Source organism: Rattus norvegicus, chromosome 5 (assembly GCF_036323735.1).
Source record: "Rattus norvegicus strain BN/NHsdMcwi chromosome 5, GRCr8, whole genome shotgun sequence".
Taxonomy (NCBI): Eukaryota; Metazoa; Chordata; class Mammalia; order Rodentia; family Muridae; genus Rattus; species Rattus norvegicus.
In genome coordinates, this window is record NC_086023.1 from 7,833,135 (window position 1) to 7,852,994 (window position 19,860).

General features: G+C 45.7%; 1 protein-coding gene and 1 long non-coding RNA gene across 9 annotated transcripts in view; one reads left to right on the forward strand and one right to left on the reverse strand.

The window, feature by feature from the left end:
• Positions 1–19,860, forward strand: part of Stau2 (staufen double-stranded RNA binding protein 2) — a 244,679-nt gene that overhangs the window by 209,607 nt on the left and 15,212 nt on the right. The gene's annotated exons all lie outside the window — the stretch shown is intronic.
• LOC102555040 (uncharacterized) overlaps positions 1–19,860 on the reverse strand; it is a 133,966-nt gene that overhangs the window by 34,715 nt on the left and 79,391 nt on the right. The window contains exon 4 of one of the 3 annotated variants that reach the window (XR_010066467.1): positions 1–19,860. This exon is cut by the window's right edge and continues 9,837 nt beyond it. The exons of the other annotated variants lie outside the window; for them this stretch is intronic. This is a non-coding gene — a long non-coding RNA (uncharacterized LOC102555040). 3 annotated transcript variants of the gene reach the window in all.

Sequence of the window (19,860 nt, forward strand, 5' to 3'; positions counted from 1 at the left end):
GTATAACAGTGCTTCCCAGAAAGAGCTTGAAAGCCGATATGCAAAAAGAAGGAGAATAGAGAGTAGGTGTCACCCTCTGAAAATGCACTGAGCAGCCGCAAGGTCCTGCCATTCAAAGAGGATTCCAGGAGAAATGGAGACTTCTGAGAACCAGGTTTACAGCTGGGTGGGAGTGCTGGAGACAAGAGGAGCCCCTCCAAACACCATCCTGACAAGCAGTTTCTCAGGAGCTTGTATGCAACAAAACAAAATACAGAATACAGGCCTCATGCTTCAGGCAGTACCCTGCAAAGCTTTCATCCCAAAGCTAGACATTACTACACAGTTTCTGACAGCTTGCTAAGCGACTCAATATTACCATCCCTCTGTCAAAAGGAGAAAAAGCAGGTGGACTACAGACAGTTCATACCAGATCTGGCCTTCTTTGGGAAAGTCACAGTGCTTCAGGTTGAAGTCCGGGTTGCTCATAACCACCAACCCCCACTTCCTGGCGTCTGCATATGCAAGGTTAATGAACCTGCTTAGAAAGTTAGGATGAATAACGCTCAGCCAATTCCCGGAGACATACGGCCCGCCCCTTGTCTCACACTGCATCCTGCAGCTATGAGGGCCCCTGCAGCTGCTCTGTGAGCAGAGATCTCTCTGCAGACACCCCAGATATGGGATAAATCAGGACCAAAGGAATGTCCTTCTCGAAAGTTCCTTCCACAAATGGAGTGGGCGTCCCAGCTCCTCTTCCTAAGCATGTGTTCCACGAAAGCACCAGTCCCAAAGTTTGATTGCACATCTATAAATAAATGTTTAGCAAGGTCGTGGGGAGAGTATAAACTAAGAGAACCCTAGAAACCTGAAATGTGTTTGTGTCGTGTCTTCAGCCTACATAATAACTGCAGTGACTTACTTTTCTGTAGTCTTTGTCAGGAAGCAGTGGCCTCTGCCATCATCCAGAACTCACAAATCCATTCATAAGCCATATCTGTCCTTCAGGACAGGCACATGTGACACAGAATAGCACACAACAGTCCAGTTTTTCTCTGGACAACATTGTGATGAAAGGCGTATTTTCATTTGTATTTCACTGCTTAGAGGAGGCTCAGAAAAGTGAGAAAACATAGGAGCTAGCATATGCATATTGCTCTGCATAAAGCCTGCTGACCTTTCATTCCAAAGACCAGCATATCCTCTGGTAAGATGCAAGATAACATCAGACTAAGTTCTGCTGTCCTGTTGGATGTCATGTGGCTGTATGACACCTCTGGGTCACATGGCTGGAGGTCAGACTAACACGACTACCACTGTCTATTCTGCCCCCAACAAGTGCTGGTGGATGAGGAGGGAGACAGAGCAGCAATGGGAGGGAAACAAACTCCCCATTGCTTCTCGGTCTGACTGCCATCAAGGCCGCAGTTTACCAAAAAGTTTTCAGAGAAAGTTTCTTCATGGTTACTGGCTTCCCACTCTGGAACCCGTAGTGTCTGGAGGCATTCAAGTAAGTTGTCCGCTTTTATATTAGTATTATCAAGCATCTTAGCAAATCAGGTCTTATACTACCGTGGTAGTTTGAATGAGAATGGCTCCCATAGGCTCATATATTTGAGTGCTTAGTCATTAGGGAGTGGCACTGTTTGAGAGGATTAGAAGGATTAGGAGGTGTGGCCTTGTTGGAAGAAGTACCTCACTAGGGCTGAGTTTCGAGATTTCAAAAGCATACACAGGCCCAATGTCTGTCTTGGCATGTGAATCAGGATATAGCTCTTGGCTGCTGCCCCAATGCCAGGTGTGGCACCATGCTTCCTGCTGCAGTGATAATGGACTAAGTCTCTGAAACTGTAATTCCTTATATACAGGCTCCCATTTAAAGGCTTTCTATCTCTTGGTAGCAACAGAACAGTTACTAAAACAACTGTAAACACTGATTGTCGATGTCACCATGTAGGTAAGACTTGAAGGTCTGAAATGTAGCACAAATAAAGTCTTCTATACATTCTCTAAGTTTAAAGTTTTGCTATGAGTTGGTATGAGCAGAAAGTTGACTGCAAATCAATGAGAAGAGATGGAGGAAAGAAGTGAGAATGGACAGATATTAGCAGAGGCAGGGCTGCAGCAGAAGGATGGGGCAGTGTAGCTGGGATCCTCTTTGGTGTGCTCTGGGGGCTGCATGGAGTTCTGAACACAGTCTGTAGACCATGATCCAAAGCCCTCCTTCAGGATGCCGAAGTTGAGTCCCCTGCAGCTGCAGCTGCAGCTGCAGGTGCGTGTAAGCCTGCTGCAATGGCCCTGCTAGATGTCTGCCCTGCCTCCCACATGCTTTCCCAGTGCTGCCTGCTGAGCCCTTCCCTTAGTACACGATGCATTGGTAAGTCCATGTAGGAAACAGTATGCGGTGTCTCCCCACATCAGCCATGTTACCTTCAAAAGCATGGAGGTAGGCTGCCTGCCTTCCACTCCTTACTTATGCAATAGTATAGGTATAATTAGGCATCTATTCTTGTCCTCCTAAGTGAGGCTCATCTTCCACCTAACTGCCCACTACTGCATAGGTATTTTAAATCCAGCCCTTACCAGGAAATCAGTAAACAGTCTGTGTCAATTCTTCCTTCCCCAGCCCATGAGGGGTTTGTGCTCAGCCATGTACATCTGTATGTGGTCTCTCAGTCTCCCAAACTTAGATGACCCTGGTGAAATGAGCCTTTCTCAGGTACACATTGGAAGGGTCAGGTGACCTACAAACCCTTGGAGTATCTTAAAACAATATCGAGACCCCAAAAGTACAACAATGCCAAGCAACCAGAGCTTCCAGGGACTAAGCCACTACCTAAATACTATACATGGACTGACCCTGGACTCTGACCTCATAGGTAGCAATGACTATCCTAGTAAGAGCACCAGTGGAAGGGGAAGCCCTGGGTCCTGCTAAGACTGAACCCCCAGTGAACTAGTCTATGGGGGGAGGGCGGCAATGGTGGGAGGGTTGGGAGGGGAACACCCATAAGGAAGGGGAGGGGGGAGGGGGATGTTTGCCCGGAAACCGGGAAAGGGAATAACACTCGAAATGTATATAAGAAATACTCAAGTTAATAAAAAAAAAAAAAAGAAAAAAAAAAAAAAACAATATCATTCCTTGTAACCTTGCTTTGGAAAACATGAAAATGAAGCTATGTACAGACCACGAAGCTACTGGTGTTTCCAAAGTTCCCCACCCCCCCTCCCCCAGAACAGCTGAGGAATCCACAGGGCCTTTAATCCCAACAATCAGGAGGCAGAAGCAGGATCTCTGTGAGTTCGAGGCCAGCCTTATCTACAGAGAGAGTTCCAGGACAGCCAGGGCTCTATAGAGAGACTCTGTCTCCAAAAAGAAGAGGAGGAGGAAGAGGAGGAAGAGAAAGGGGAAGGGAAAGGAGGAGGAGGAAGAGGAAGGAGAAAGAGGAGGAGAAATAATCATTACTACTCCCCTGCCTGTGTACTTGCTGTTTGACCACCTCACTTGCAATGGTTAGGTGTGTTATCCTGGAGTAGGGGAAAGAGTTCTCAAGCTAATAGTCATCAAATCATGTCTTCTTTCTAATGGGAGAACAGTGACCTTCCCCAACCCGCCTTCATCAAAAGAACAACTGGCACAAGCTAAAGTCATCTGAGAGGAGGGGACAATACAATCTGGCTGCCGGCAAGCATGTAGGACATTTTCTTAATTAGTGATCAATGGAGGGAGAGCCCAAACAATGGTAGGTAGAGCTGTACCTGATGGTAGCCCTGGGTTCTGTAAGGAAGCAGATCAGGCTGGGGGGAGCAAGCCAGGAAGCAGCACCCTCCGTGGCCTCTGCATCCGCTCCTGCCTCCAGGGTCCTGCCCTGCTTGAGTTCCTGTCCTGACTGCCTTTAATGATGGAGTACAATATGGAACTATAAGCCAAATAAACCCTTTTCTTCCCAGCTTGCTTTTCGGTCTTGGTATTTTGTTACAGCAATAGAAACCCTAAATAAAATGACAACAATGCCTTCTGTTCCCACTCCCTTCTAGTTTTCATTTGGTTAAGTATAGGGACAGCTAATATTCCAAACACCGAAGAGGACAGGGAGTGTTTGTTTTAGTAAGACACTGAGAACCTTGAGGATATAAACTTGGACTTGGGAGGACCCTGAGTTGGCAGCTCTTCTGAGAAGAGGAACACGGTGATGTGTACCGTGCTGACCTGTGTGAATGATCTCATAGGAGAAAAGCCCCATCAGGGGCTGTGTACTCTTGTGGCATTTCTGTGTTCTCTGTGTACTCAGGATGCGAGCCTCACAGAGAGACACAGCCATTGAGCAGCACAGATGCTGAGCTGAGGAAGAGATACCTCACTTATGTTTTGAAATTCCCACTGAATGCATAGATTCGGCAGCATACCAGGGCGCTTAGTCGCAAGCCACTGGGTACTCTGACAGCGCCGTAGGTGTGATGAGAGCAGCCTTTTGTGTGTGGGGGCAATGTTGCGTAAGTTTGAGATTCAGCGTGGATTGCAGTGGTAGCCTTGCACGTCGTAGGGTTACTGCTGTTTGAGGCCCTCGCCCAGGACCTCATCCTATCAGGAGCTGACTTGCTAGGGAAAGGCCTGCCTCCTGGAAGGGGTGGGGGTGTGAAGGCACATCTCCAAGTGTCTCAGCTGCTCTCAGTTCCCTTGGAAAAGCTCGGCCATTCAAGCTGCCTCTCAGGGTTGATGTCAGGGTTTCGGATTCCTATGTGGAAGACAGCTTCTCCAAAATGATTTCTATAGACTGGAAGGCATGCCTTCAGTACAAATATAACTTAAAAAGTCTATCAGAAGCAGCTTCCATTCTCCATGTTTGTTGTGAATTAAAACTGTCATCACAGATGAGCCTTTCTACCTGCCAAGTAAAAGCACTGGGTGTCCATGAGTTAGCACCCATCAAATGTTACCTCCGAGACTACTTCAGTAATCCAGTAACCTTGCTGGGCTAGCATTAATTAATTTTGGAAATGTCCTTAAAATAATAATAAAAAAAAACCCTCCAAATTCGATTAGTTTGACAAAAGTTGGCTTCCATTTCCTCGAATCATTTGGTTGGGGATGTAGTCAGTGTGGGAGCTGGACGGCCAGCATGCTTTTAGGTCACACTTGTTTTCCATGAAACTCTAGTGTGTGTGGCCCTGTCCCCTGGCCACAGGAATGTCAGGGCTTGGCATATGCCTGGCTAGGATCGGCGGGATGATGTATAATTAATGTCAAGCATTTCTAATGCCATCCACCTACTGGCAGCATCAGCTTCTTCCTGCTCTCCCTGAGCGAGCGCAGAGCTTACTTTATACCATTTGGTTCTGACACATCTGGATAAAGTTCCGGTTTCCCCTCGAACCACACAGAAGAACCACGTTTGTGCTTTCTTGTGTCTTTATCCTGGAGGTTCAGAACACACCATTGTTTCGGGAACTCAGATAATGGGCAAGTCTGTGCACTTTTTATCTTGTTTTAAGGAATATGTTAAGCCTGCTGGGTCAGTTTTTTTCACTTTCTCCTTGGGACGGGAGAGGCTGTGAAGTAGAGCACCTCCCACCGCCCCCAACCCCCTCTCACCTCAACAGACATATCAGCTGATCAGCTGATGAACCGATAAAGTGAAAGGTATTAGCATACTGAGAAGAAAGAAGTAAAATTACCGAGTATTGCAGGACAATACTGAACTGGCATCAAAAGGGAGACCATGAGTCCATTACTATGGTGCTGGATTGCCTGATCATGAAAACTAAGTACCCCCAGTCAGTCCTACAGCCAATATTCGTATATGGAAATAAAGCTGAAATTTTAATTATATGGTAGTTCCTCCTAGGAGCCTCCCAGAAGAAAAATTTATAAAGCAAAATTAGGAGTGAAATGCGAAGGGCAGCTGTGAGTGGGCATGATACTTACCAGATGGCAGCCATGTGCCCGCTGTTGGCTCTCAAAATATGAAACATCTATTTCTTCAATAAATTGTGCCCAATGCCGCCTCTGGCAACCCCAGCTACCCTTCCCCTTCTCTCTAGGCCCAGAGCTCACCCAGAGCTATAACCCAGAGTAACACCCAGGTCAACCATCTGAGCCCCTTCTAGCCTGTTACTGTCACTGGGTCAAGGCTCAGGCCTGCATGTACTATCTACCTGAGGACATGTTAATAAAACCGACCAGATGAGGTCACTTCCGAAGAGAAGAAGGTCAAACAGATACAGACATGAGAAAACTAAGAAAATGCTTTAAAACCCAAATTGAAGGACTTGTGATCAAAGCGTCTGTGTTTGCATATCCTCTTTGCACTCAGTCACTTGGGCCGGAAAGTAGAATGGATAACGTTGATATCTCAGTGAAAACATTACAGAAGGAAAGGTGAGGGGGCCCAGGTTTGAATGGCTCCCTAGAGAGAGGATTGCTTTTCTCTATGAGAGCTATGGAGACAGCACAGCTCCACACCAGTGGTGTGGCCTCAGTGCTACCGGCTGACTCAGAGGATGGTTTCTTTCTGTGTGTCTATAGGATTGATTAGATCTCTGAAATCCTTGCCTTTTCCATTGAAAACCAGATATCAGACCACACAGCGATGGAGCTTATATGCCTGTCAGTGTCCTCAGTGAGCAAGTTCATGGATATAATGTACCCTGAGGAGAAATCATGGAACTTTGAAGAGTTCTCAGTGCAAATTAAAAGGAAGGTGTCAGGGCTAAAAGAATGCTATTCTGTGTATTTATTACAGCAGAGGACTGGAATTTGAGAAGAGTGAGGTTCAGATCCATTGGGTAGGCGTATACAGTGCTCTGCAGGATCCATCACTAAATACAATCTCTGTATTTTACTTTTCATTCAGTAGACTTCTACTGTTTCTATCTGAGCAGACAAAACATTGTGCTTCTTTGTTGTTGTTCTTTAGTTTTTCTTACTTAAAAATATAAGGATGTCATCCATGGCAGCCAAACCCGAATCCAGCCCTTGTGAAGTCAAGGTAGAAGGATTGTCCTGCATTCAAGTCTAGTGTTGATTGTACAGTAAGCTCCACTCTAGCCTACGCAACAGAGTAAGAGTCTGCTTCCCCAGAGAGAGAGAGAGAGAGAGAGAGAGAGAGAGAGAGAGAGAGAGAGAGTGTGTGTTCATAAAAAAAAGTGCAACTATCTCTAAAACTATAGAATTTTACTCAGATTACTGCATGCCTGTGTCTACAAGTTAGGAAACTGAGACAGGAGTATTGCTGTAAGTTCAAAGCTAGCCTGGATTACATAGTTGACTAGTTGACTTAGTCTCAGCCTCAGCCTCAAAAACACAAAATTAAAAACTCAAAACTCAAAGTAAGTTCTGGATAGGACAACTTAGAATGTTCTTAGTCCCGGTATCACAGAGGAGTGATAGGCAAAGGACAGAAGAAAGCTGGAAGTCCCTGAGTCTCTGGGCCTTGTGTGTATCCCTGATACCCATCCCTGCTAAGGCTGCTGCTCAAGCGCCTTCAGTTCCTGCGGAGAAGAGCGCTGCCCTTCCCACCTCCCGCCTACACAGCCTCCCTTTTTTCCCCATTGTTTTTGAAGCAGAGACTACACTGTGCACTCAGAAGATCCCCAACTGAACAGATGATTGATAACTCAGGCAGATTTTAGTGATTTTTTTTTCTCAACAGAATGCAAGATGAGAGCTTCCATTTCTTATCCTGGGTTAATTTAGGTTCACCTATGTAAAATAGCTCCTATTTAAAGTCCTGTGTATCAACGATGGGGGGGGGGGCTATTTTAAATAGACCACATATTATTTCAGATTTTCCTTTGTGTATAGTCTCACGTAGTATGCTTATTTATATTCTGTTCAACTTTGGGATTTTAAGTGTGCCGTAATGTAGGACAATGGACCGAAATCCATGCTGTACACACAGCTGACTATTGTGAGTAGTATTCATACTGTGGAATAAGTTTCCCTGCCAGCTCATGGCAGGTGTGTGTGCATGTGTGCATGTGTATGTGTGTGTGTGTCCATGTGTGTATGTGTGTGTGTGCATGTGCACGTACCTGTGTGCCCATGTATCCAGGGAATTTTGATTTGGCTAACACTAAGGCGCTTTGTCCTAAGTTTTCACCTATCCATTCACTCATCTAGCCATCAAATATTTATTGAACTTGAGTTCATGCTAAATCTAAGGGTATAATACCCCCCTTTTATTCCACTAGCCAGGTGATTACAGGCACATGTAGCCTCACACTAAAAAGCTGTAACAGATATATAGGTAAGGATTTCTGAGAATGCAGAGGACAGAATAACTCACCCAGGGGCCTGAGGGTGCTTCAGGGAAGAATGGATAGTTTAGCTGAATCTTAGATCACAGGTAGCTTTTTCTTTTCAGACAAAGACTGGATAAAAGAGCCATCTAAGCAAGGGAATAGCCTCAGAAAAGCCATAGAACACCTTGATCTGCCCCTGGGTCTAGTTATACTCAGTTGTCACTGTGGTAAGCCCATGGCATGATGGCCATTGGCACCTGTCCTGCATTCCTGGCTCCTGGAGATGCCTTCCCTTAACACAGGCCCTCAGAGTCACATGTGACCAGAGCCCAGAGCTGCTCAGTCACTTAAACTCATGCCACAACTCTGCTTCCAGAAGAATTACATCTACACTAGGTCGCCCTGGATCACAGTGGAGTGTAGAGCTGGCCCAAGTGGATCAAGCAGTAAACTGTGACCTGTAGCCCTGTAGAAAAGTGAGCATTGGAGTGACCATTTCTAGGGGGGTTTGTGTACCAGAATTCACAGTGCCAAGAGATGTATGACTGTTTCCATCTTTAGCTACAGCTGAATCCTGTGCAACCTGGCCTTTGGGTCCTACCACACCACCTGTCCTCTACCCTGAGGATGCCCTTCACCCTTCACCTTCCACAGACACCCACTTCCCACTACCACAGACAGAAATGTATGGATAGGTGTCACTGCCCCTTGGGGGACACAGCCCCACTGCTGGCTTTATAATCATATAAGCAACACACACACACACACACACACACACACACACACACACACACACACACACACTGGTGAGTATGGAGACACAGGCCACACCCCGTTAGCCCACAGTGTACCTTGGATTGCCTTCAAGAGAATGTACTTCGTAGCATTGCCTTGATTTCTACTCCTCTCCATTTAAAAATGTTATTGGCTGCTGGTGGCTCAGGGGTTAAGAGCACTGACTGCTCTTCCAGGGATCCTGAGTTCAAATCCCAGCAACCACATGGTGACTCACAACCATCTCTAATGGGATCTGATGCCCTCTGCTGGTGTGTCTGAAGATATCTACAGTGTACTTATATATAGTACATAAATCTTTAAAAAAATAAAATAAAAACGTTATTGTCTGTGCTAAATGCTACTCAAATGTAAGACCTCAACATGAATGTTATGGCCATTGTTATGTGAAAGAAGAGTGTATATGGTTCAATGAAGGATTGGCATGTAGTGTCTGGCAAAGCGACCTAAGACTCCCAGCCCACAGTGTCTAATCTTCCCACTCCTTCTCTACTGCAACCACTAATCCAGGGTTTGATAGTAAAACAAATCATCAATATAGGAATGAAATTGTCCTACTTAGCTCTAGCTGTCAACTGGCTTGACACAGCCTACAGCAATCTGAGGAAGGATTCTCAATTAAGAATACATTACCTACCGAGGCTGGCCAGTGAGCACGGTTGTGGGAAACAGTCTTGTTAGTTCTCAGGAGGGCCCAGCCTACTGTGGGCAGCATCATTCTCTAGCAAGAAGTCCTGGGCTGTTACAAGAAAGCTGGTCAATCATGGACCTGTGAGCAAGCTGGCAAGCCATGCTCCTCCATGATCTCTGCTTTAAATCCCTACCCTGAAGTCCCTCAATTATGAACTCAAACCTTTTTCTCCCCTAAGTTGCTTTAGCCAAGAGTGTTTTTCCATCACAGCAACAAAAAGAAAAATAGAACGGAAATCATTTCAGTTCATTTTATGATTTTATCTAGAACAAAATAAAGTCTAAGTTGAAGATAAATCTACTCAATAATTTTTAAATTATAATAAACATTTTAATTATGTTATATTTGAAAATGAAATAAGCAAACAAATATTCTGCAAAGAAAAAATGTTTTTGGTGGTGCTGGGCTGGAAGACAGGATCTGAGCCTGCTAGACAAGCACAGCATCACTGAGCTGGGCCCCCATCCAGAAATACTATTCTTCAGGGCTCTGCAAAATTTAAGTTTTTCCAATGGCTGTTATATTGTCAACTGTTTAAGGTTCTAGCATGTGTAATAAAATAAACATTATGAATGTTCAGTATTTTAAGAGCTAACCAGAGTAAGTGTGAAAGGACAGGTGTGATAAATACTTGTGTTTGCAGCTAACAGAGTGGTGTGCAGATTTCCTGTTTTATATCTTTATTGAGAAGCATCTTTCTGTTCCCTTTATTTTTCAAGAGATTTAAAAAAAATGTTAGTCTAGGTAGGTGATCCTAAGGCTAGAAGAAGGTAATGGATTCTCTGGATCTGGGGTGAGAGTTGTGAGTCACCTGATGTGGGTCCTGCCAACCAAACTCAGTTCCTCTGATGTGCAGTGTGTGCTCTTTAAAACAGTGCTGTCTTACCAGACGAGAAACAATTTTAATAATCCGCATCTCACAGCTAGCATGGCTTACTTACTTTCAAATTCTCCCCTAAACAAGCTGGCACTGAACTTACCATGTAGCTAAGGGTGATCTTGACCTTCAGACCCTCTTGCCTCCATTTTCCAGGAACTACAGACCTGTGCTCTCAGATCAAATGCATGTCATTTTCTGGATACTTAAGCCTTAAGTGAAGGTGTAGTGCATAACGACAGGAAGCCAAGCAAGGAAATGGGTCTGCGCAGTGCTTCAGGGAGGGCACAGTGTGCTTCAGCCACAGACAAATATGCACTGAGAGGGCTATGCTCTGACTCCGGGATAAATGTTTACATTTAATAACCAGCAACAATAGATCATGGATACTGTATTGTATACAGTGTTGCAGGTGTTCTCCTGTGGAGAGGTGGCTTCCTTTCTTATAATACTTGCTAACCATTGAAGAAGGAGGAGGAGGAAGAGAAGAAAGAGGAGGGAGGAAGGAGGAAGAGAAAGAGAAGAGGAGGAAGAGGAAGAAGAGAAGGAGGAAGAAGAATCATCATCTTTGAACTGTTCTGCTTCCAGATCCTACTTTAAAGACAAGTATTACATTTTTAACACAGACACCTGCCCCTGTGATTCCTATCTTAGAGAATTAGTCCTGTTCTTTGGCAGTTTTCTTTTAAAGACAACCAGAGGGAGTTACTTACAAACCACAAGCACAAAATGCATTATGTTTTAACAGCAAATCTAAATTAAAAACTCAGTAACGTGGAACAAATGAACCCCTCAGCTCATTTCCCAACTAAAACCCTGGTTACATTCTACCGTTTCTAACCCTTTCTTACTGCAAGCCATCAATCCACTGACTTCCTCCTGCTCCTCTGAGCTTTGAACTGTACCTTTACGGAGCTATAAATTAGCATTTAACTGAACTGCACTATAATTTGCATTAATTTCTTTAGAGTCAAAGTTGTCTATCTGGGAAGACATCTTTATAGTCCTTAGAATTTGCTCAGAAAAGTCATGCCCAACTGAAAGAGGTAAAACATAAATTTAAAACCATACTCGGCTTTTATCTCAAATGGGAAAATAAAAATGAGTGTGTGTGTGTGTGTGTGTGTGTGTGTGTGTGTGCGCGCGCGCGCGCGCGCCCCACTCTGTGATCCGGGATTCAGTCCTGGTGTGGCAGTTGGGAGTCAGAGGAAGAACAGGGCACTGCTCTCACCAACCCAAGACAGGCTTAGGGGTGGGGGTGGGGCCCAAGGCAGATACAGTTACCAGGGAAATTTGTTCTCCCCAGTTTTCTTTGGGACACATGTTGGAAGAATGGTCTGACCCCAGAGGCTACAGAACTCCTCATTCTGGTGTGTCCAGGCTCAGGCTCAGAAAAGTGGCCCTGACCAGGTGCTGCAAATGGCCTTTGTGAAGTGCCTCAGATCAAGCCCTCTGTCCTCTGTCACACAGCCAGATGTTGAGCCGGAAGAGGGGTTAGAGATGACACTATGCATCATTCTGGGATGCTGCCAAGTGAAAAGCTGCTCTGCTATGGACTAGATACAAGCTTTCTGGACACACCTAAGCCACTGGCCCACTGTGGCACCTGTCTGTCCTGTGCTTGTGTGCTGCCACCCAGGCTTGTCCCACCAGCTCTTGATTTTCACTGCCCGCCCTGCCCTTCTCCACACTGCATCCTGCAGAAGCTGATTCTTTGTTCCAATTTGTTTTCCAAGCTTTAAAAACAAAATTACTGGGAGGGTAAAAGAAACCCAAAGCCCTCAGTCCTCCGGCGTTACCCACCAAACTCCTTTAACTCCAGCCCTGGATTTTTTGCTGTTGTTTTGTTTTCTTTTCTTTTCTTTTCTTTTGGTTTGGTTTTGTATGTGTGTCCCTTTGAAATAGACAGTTTGAGTTTAACCTGCACTTCCTAGCATCTGGAGAAGAGGAGGAAGAATATACTATTTTTAAAAGGAACTTTCTGGAAAGTATACAAGACCTGATAATTAAAAAAATAAAGGCCAAACCCTCAGCTGCACAAACAGCCCTTGTTCTCCTCCAGCAAAGGTCTGTCAGGAATGCCCACCTTCTTCTCCCTGAGAAGAGCAATTAAGGAGCCAGGAAGCATCAGTTCTGGTCTGTTTTCTAGCAGTCTGCTCAGTCACTCCTTTGATGTAGCTTGGAGCAGGAGGGGAGCCCCAGCCAGGCTCTAGCCTGCAGAAGGTTCGTAGGCACTGTGTTCGCAGCGCGCTTCCTCTCTCGGAACGTGTTTTTTTGAATTGAAGTGTACACATCTGTCTTTATAACCAGCCGCTTTTCTGGCCCCAAACAAGCTCTCTGTGAGTTTCCCCAACCGAGCTCAGTGGGATCTCTGTCAGCTGCAAGATTTATGTCATCTTGTCCAGTCCTGAGAACTGTTCCTTCAGCTTCTCACATCTGGATCTAATTGGAAAGACATTAAGTGCAGTGGAAAAGCAGATTTGGGGCTATTCTTTATAGACACCCCCGTTAAAGGAGCTGACGGCTGTAGGTTTGTGTAGGATGAGCCAAGGCAAAGTCTCAAAGAGGGAAAAGCATGAAATGAACGAGCTGCTAGAACTGAGAAAGGCCTGGGCCATGATGGCATCTCTTTCAGTTGCTTCAGGAGGGAAACCAGCTCAGTGCTGCCAAGGCCTTTGCCTGGCCCTGTGTAGAACCTACATAAGATGACTGAGGCCTTCAGTTTGGATGGCTTGGTGTCTTCTGTGTTGGCATTTGGGTGTGTTTATACAAACATTTTACAGAAGAGGGTGTGGTTAGTAAATCCAAATGCTGTCACCTAGTTCTAGCCTCATTGTCCCCTTCAGGGCTACCACACCCTGTGGTATCTGGATACGTAACAATCAAGTCAGCTGGGAGCAAAGACTATGTAACCAGAGACAAAGTTCTTTCTCCTTTACCTTCTGGTTGAGCAAATTATGAGGTTTTCCATAAACCCATCCAGGTGGTAGACAGGGAGCCCCTGAGATGGTCAGCATGGACCCGTGTCCAAAAGGATCTCTAAAAGCAGTTGTTGAAATGTGGGAGACAAGTCAGTGGGCAAAGTGAGGACCTGAGTTCCAGTTCCCAGCACCCTTGCAAAAGCTGTATATAGGCAGCCACCAGTAATCTTCAAGCAGGGGAGGATGGGACAAGAAATAATGGAGACAACTAATTCCCTGGGCTAGCTGGCCAGGAATCCAACCAAAATGGCAGCCAGTGAGAGACCCTGCGTTAAAACAAACAAAAAGATGGAGAGTCCTAGAGAAAGACAAAGTCTGCACATGTGTACACATCCACATGCAGATCTTTACATAAACGTTCAGTGTGTATTCAAGCACAGGCCCACACACATGCACACACACACTCCCAGCTGTTACCAGAATATTGATACATTTCTTTTATCTGTATTGTTATTGTATTTCTTTTTTTTTTTTTCCTTTTCTTTTTTTCAGAGCTGGGGACCAAACCTAGGGCCTTGTGCTTGCTAGGCAAGCGCTCTACCACTGAGCTAAATTCCCAACCCCCTGTATTGTACTTCAAAGCCCGATTTTTCTAGTCACTTACTCAGGAGCATCTTGCTGTCTCTGTCTCTGTCCTAAATGTCTTAACAGAGGAAAAGGTGAATATTCTTCCTTGTATGCCACACGATTGCACTCCCAGCTTTGACAGACAGGGTTGCCCTGGCCTTTTCTGAGCCATATGGGCCCTTGTGACACCCTGGTGAAACCTACACTCCTCTTCTCAGAGTCTTTTGAAATACCAGAGATTGCAAGTTGGGCAGTGGTGGTAAACATTACTCGGCAGGCAGAGGCTGGCAGATCTCTATATTGAGGCTAGCCTGGTCTACATAGAGAGTTCATGGACAGCTACAGCTACACAGGGCTGTAGCCCTGTCTCAGAAAAACAAAAACAAAACAAATAACAACAAGCAACCAAAGATCTCATAAAGCTATGTTAACAGTCACCAAGGCCCTGTGAGCATGTGCAGCGTAGGCTAAGGTGTTGGCTAAGGTCGGTCGTCGGTGTGAGCTGTGCTTGCTGGCAGGCCCTGTGAGCATGTGCAGCGTAGGCTAAGGTGTTGGCTAAGGTCGGTCGTCGGTGTGAGCTGTGCTTGCTGGCAGGCCCTGTGAGCATGTGCAGCATAGGCTAAGGTGTTGGCTAAGGTCGGTCGTCGGTGTGAGCTGTGCTTGCTGGCAGGCCCTGTGAGCATGTGCAGCGTAGGCTAAGGTGTTGGCTAAGGTCGGTCGTCGGTGTGAGCTGTGCTTGCTGGCAGGCCCTGTGAGCATGTGCAGCGTAGGCTAAGGTGTTGGCTAAGGTCGGTCGTCGGTGTGAGCTGTGCTTGCTGGCAGGCCCTGTGAGCATGTGCAGCATAGGCTAAGGTGTTGGCTAAGGTCGGTCGTCGGTGTGAGCTGTGCTTGCTGGCAGGCCCTGTGAGCATGTGCAGCGTAGGCTAAGCTGTTGGCTAAGGTCGGTCGTTGGTGTGAGCTGTGCTTGCTGGCAGGCCCTGTGAGCATGTGCAGCGTAGGCTAAGCTGTTGGCTAAGGTCGGTCATTGGTGTGAGCTGTGCTTGCTGGCAGGCCCTGGTTTGCCTCAAGAGCTGTTGAGTTCCTGCTGCAGTTCATACGCCCTGAGTCCCTAACCGCACATCTGACGTCGAAAACACGTCAGGATTCGAAACCAGGGGCATCTCAAGCTTCAGTCTTCAGAGACCATGAGCATCTCTATCGAAACCCGAACGCTCGAGATCAGACACTTCAGATCGGACGCACTTCAGACAGGGTTCTCAGCCTGTACATGCAAATGCCTCGCTTCTCTCCATCACTCACACAGCGCCCAACTCCAGGCCTCTCCATTGAGCATCCTACGAGTAAGGCTGCTGTGTGTCCCTGGCCTGCCCCTGGCCCGTGGGAGCCTTGTCCAGGTCTATGTCAGATGAGGTATATGGCCCTCCTTGTACTCTGCTGGGAGGGTTCTGATGCTCTCTGTGTATGCAGAGGGGTCCCATGGGCACAGCAGGCATTGAGGGAGGCCTGAGAGGTCCCGGAGCAAGCAGCCTACTCAATTCACCTAGGCCTCGAGTATCTAGCAAGATAGAACGCAGCGTAAGAGTAACCTCATGAGGCAGGGAGCCAGGAGGAGAAAACTGTGGTCGTCCCCTTCTCCCCCTAGCCTCCTAATCAGCTTTCCTACTGTAGGGACAGATCTGAGCATATAGTGTTCTGTTAAAATCCACATGTCTATTCTACACTCTTTGACCTGTTACAAGGGTCTTTCTGTGGAGTGAACTATGTCATTTGACCTATTACGAGGGTCTTTCTGTGGAGTGAACAGCGCCCACAGAAAGCTCATCTATTGAACTCCTGAATCCCAAAGCCTCAGAATGTGACTGAACAACATAGGGGTGCCCGTTTGTATGGCTTTGCCACATGTGCCACGGGAGACACATTGTTTTAGACATCTTTCCTTTCCAGGCCCCAGTGACAGACCATCTTCCTGTTCTCTCTAAAATAGTTTTCTGTGAAAAATTGAACATAAATGCTAGTAGGAATCACACTCTTGGGTATTTATCTCAAACAAATGAATATTTATGTCCATGCAGATGTTCACAGTAGCTTTATATGTAATAGTCAAAAACTAGAGGTTTTTTTTAGTCAAAAAGTCAAAAATAGTCAAAAAGCTGATTTTTTTTTAACAACTTTAGCTTTCCAAGTACGATGTACCTTAGACAAGCAACTCTATTCTGCTCTAAGTACTGCACTCTATGGCTATATCATAACCTACAAAGACACCCACTTTATAATTAGCTCTTAACTCTTAAATAATGCTGCCATGGGCATTCCTCTACAGCGTCTCGTCCTGCACATCACATATATAAGATGAGTAACATTTTAAGAACTGACACACTGCTTTCTTGTAAGGTTGTAAGAAGTTACGCCATTCTACAGTCTGGTCAGAAATGCAGGAGCAGGCCCATTTCTCCAGTGCCTCTGACTTTTTACCTCAGCTGTCTTGCTGTGTGGTGCCTACATCACAGCTCAATGGCATGGGGCTGAGCATCTTTCTATGTGTTGATTGGTCACTATGGCCATCTTCACACCCCATTGCCATTTCCTGATTGGACAATGTGGTTTTTGCTGTTGACCTTATGTTCCTTAAGTTCCTTATGTATCCTGAATGGTAGTCCTCTGTCCTATAAGTGGTCTATGAATGTAGCTGCCCAGTTGTGACTTTTATTGTTGTTCTCTCTTTTAGATCTTTCCCAGGGTCTTTCACACAGTAAAAATTGTTCTGCTCCAATTATCAACTTTAAAAAAAAAAAATTAGTAAAGTGTTTACTTTACCATCGTTCTAAAGGATTTCCCTTGCTCTGGCTTGTCTGCCAAGTGAGACTCCTTGGGGAGTGTCCTTTGTTCCATGTCCCTGAATATCCACACGAGGCCTGCCCCTGCAAGGCTTCTGATTTTCCTGAAGTTCTATGGTCTTACTCACCTGTAACTTTTCATTTTCTCAGTTAATGGGGAAGTCCAGCCCGATTTTGCTTCCTTTTAGTTTTTAGGAGTTCACCAGAAATTCCACCACCCTTTGTCTTCCAGGAAGCCCCTCTTTTCCCTTCCATGGGTCTCCTCCTAGAGAATGAGGGGTCAGGACTTTCTCCTCTGGAAGCTTTCCCTTACGCAGCAGCACAAAGTGGACAAAGTAAGTGCCTGCTCGCAGCATGTGAGTTCTGTATTCTGTAGAGACATCTTCACGCCAACTGGAGTATTAGAACACGGAGCAGCCGTCTTAACAGTCCTGGGCCACTCTCCTGGGCCTTCTTAGCTAGCTAGGCAGCCACTTCTAGCAAGAACGAGAAGGCATTAGCTCCAGACCACTGTTAATGCTGTGCGTATGAAGACAAGGAAGTCCCAGGTTTGCCCTGATTGAGAGACATAAATGTTAACCTGGGAAATGCATGCAGACTGGTGGGCAGGAACGCACAATGCTGCTCACTACTTTCGCACCTGCTGGGCTACCGTACTCAACGTCCCATGGCGTTAAGCATGGGCATGCCACAAAGGTTCTGGACGGTGGATATGCCGACTTTCATCCGCATTCACAGTCCTACACTATACACCATCCTCTACCTCATTTTTCATTCTGTATGGAGTCGGCCATAATGCCAGACAGAAGGGCAGAGCCACATGACAGACTAAAACACTGGGGGCCACTCCCGGGAGCACCAATGTGGACCTCAGGCAGTTAGCTTCCGTTGGCAGTTGCACAGGGCATGGCGTTTACAAGTTTAGCCTTGCTTTCCCACACAGAAAGTCTCCACAGAGTAGTGCCCAGTTTCCTTTGGGACTCGTCCCAGATCGCGTCTGATACCGTGAGTGCCACTCGATTTTGGAAGTCAAGGTATTACCTGTGCAATTGTTTGCATGCATTCACGGATTTTCCCCTTTGAAATATCATCCTGCTCTTACTTGGCTTACAAAGAACTGAGGCCCCACATTGTCAAATTCCAAATAGCTTCTTGCTTTTAGAAACCACCCCCTCGTCAGCAAATTCTTTGAGCCTTTTGATAACTTAATTCATAACCTCTCCACATATTTATCCAATGAGGCAGGTTTTAATTCTGGCACCATTCCCCGCCCCCTTTTCCTTTTGCACTTTGATGCTACCAGATGCTGCCGGCAAGACATTTGCAATATGACTGACTACAGTCCAATAAGACTACAGTCCAATATGACTACAGTCCAATAAGACTACAGTCCAATAAGACTACAGTCCAATAAGACTACAGTCCAATATGACTACAGTCCAATAAGACTACAGTCCAATATGACTACAGTCCAATAAGACTACAGTCCAATAAGACTACAGTCCAATAAGACTACAGTCCAATAAGACTACAGTCCAATAAGACTACAGTCCGTTTCAGCATACAGTTCCACCCAGCTCAATGCCAGGCATTTGTTAGTTTGCCTGAGTTAAAACTTTGATTTGAAATTCCTGTTGGAATGTCTTCCATTTCACTTTGCCCCCACAGTTCCATGCCTATCAGGGACACCTACTTCTAGCTATTGTGTCTCCTGAAACAATCAACTGCCCAGAGTGGAATTTGACACAGTATCTTCAGAAAAATCCTACTTTGGAAAGGGAATGTACCCTGTTGGGGAGGACTGGCCTGTCAGGAGACATCAGGGGACTGCCAGTTGCTGTGCATACAGCTTAACATAGATTAGGATGCCACCATTGACAGGGCATAAATCCTTACACTGCAGTCCAACATCTTAGTTTTGCACAAAAGCAATTAGAGAACACCATGTTTGCATATGTTAGCCCCTGTCTATTCTAGTGGAGTCTAGGGGGTCTGGTTGGTTGATATTGTGTTCTTTTTAAGGGGTTGCAAACTCCTTCAGCTCCTTTAGTCCCTTCTCTAATTCCTCCATTGGGGACCTCATTCTCAGTTCAAAGGTTTGTCAGGCTCTGGCTGAATCTCTCAGGAAACAGCTATATCAGGCTCCTGTCAGCATGTTCTTCTTGGCATCAGCAATATTGTCTAGGTTTGGTGGCTGTATATGGTATGGATCTGCAGTAGGACAGTCTCTGGATGGCCTTTCCTTCAGTCTCTGCTCCACACTATGTCTCCATATTTCCTCCTGTATTTCTGTTCCCCCTTCTAAGAAGGACTGAAGCATCGCACTTTGGTTGTCCTTTTTCTTGAGCTTCATGTGATCTGTGAATTTTATCTTGGGTATTCTGAGGTTTTGGGCTAATAACCACTTATCAGTGAGTACATATCATGTATGTTCTTTTGTGACTGGGTTACCTCACTCACTATATTTTCTAGTTCCATCCATTTGCCTATGAATTTCATGAAGTCATTGCTTTGATAGCTGAGTAGTACTCCATTGTGTAGATGTACCACATTTTCTGTATCCATTCCTCTGTTGAAGGGCATCTGGGCTCTTTCCAGCTTCTGGCTATTATGAATAAGGCTGCTATGAACATAGTGGAGCACGTGTCTTTGTTATATATTGGAATGTCTTTTGGGTATATGCCCAGGAGTGATATGGCTGGGTCCTCAGGTAGTACTATGTCCAATTTTCTGAGGAACCTCCAGACTGATATCCACAGTGGTTGTACCAGTTTGCAGTCCCACCAACAATGGAGGAGTGTTCCTCTTTCTCCACATCGTCGACAGTGTTAATAAAGGTGTTTTAAGGAAACCAAAGCAGCAGCTTTCCTTTGACATGACATCCATTGGTAA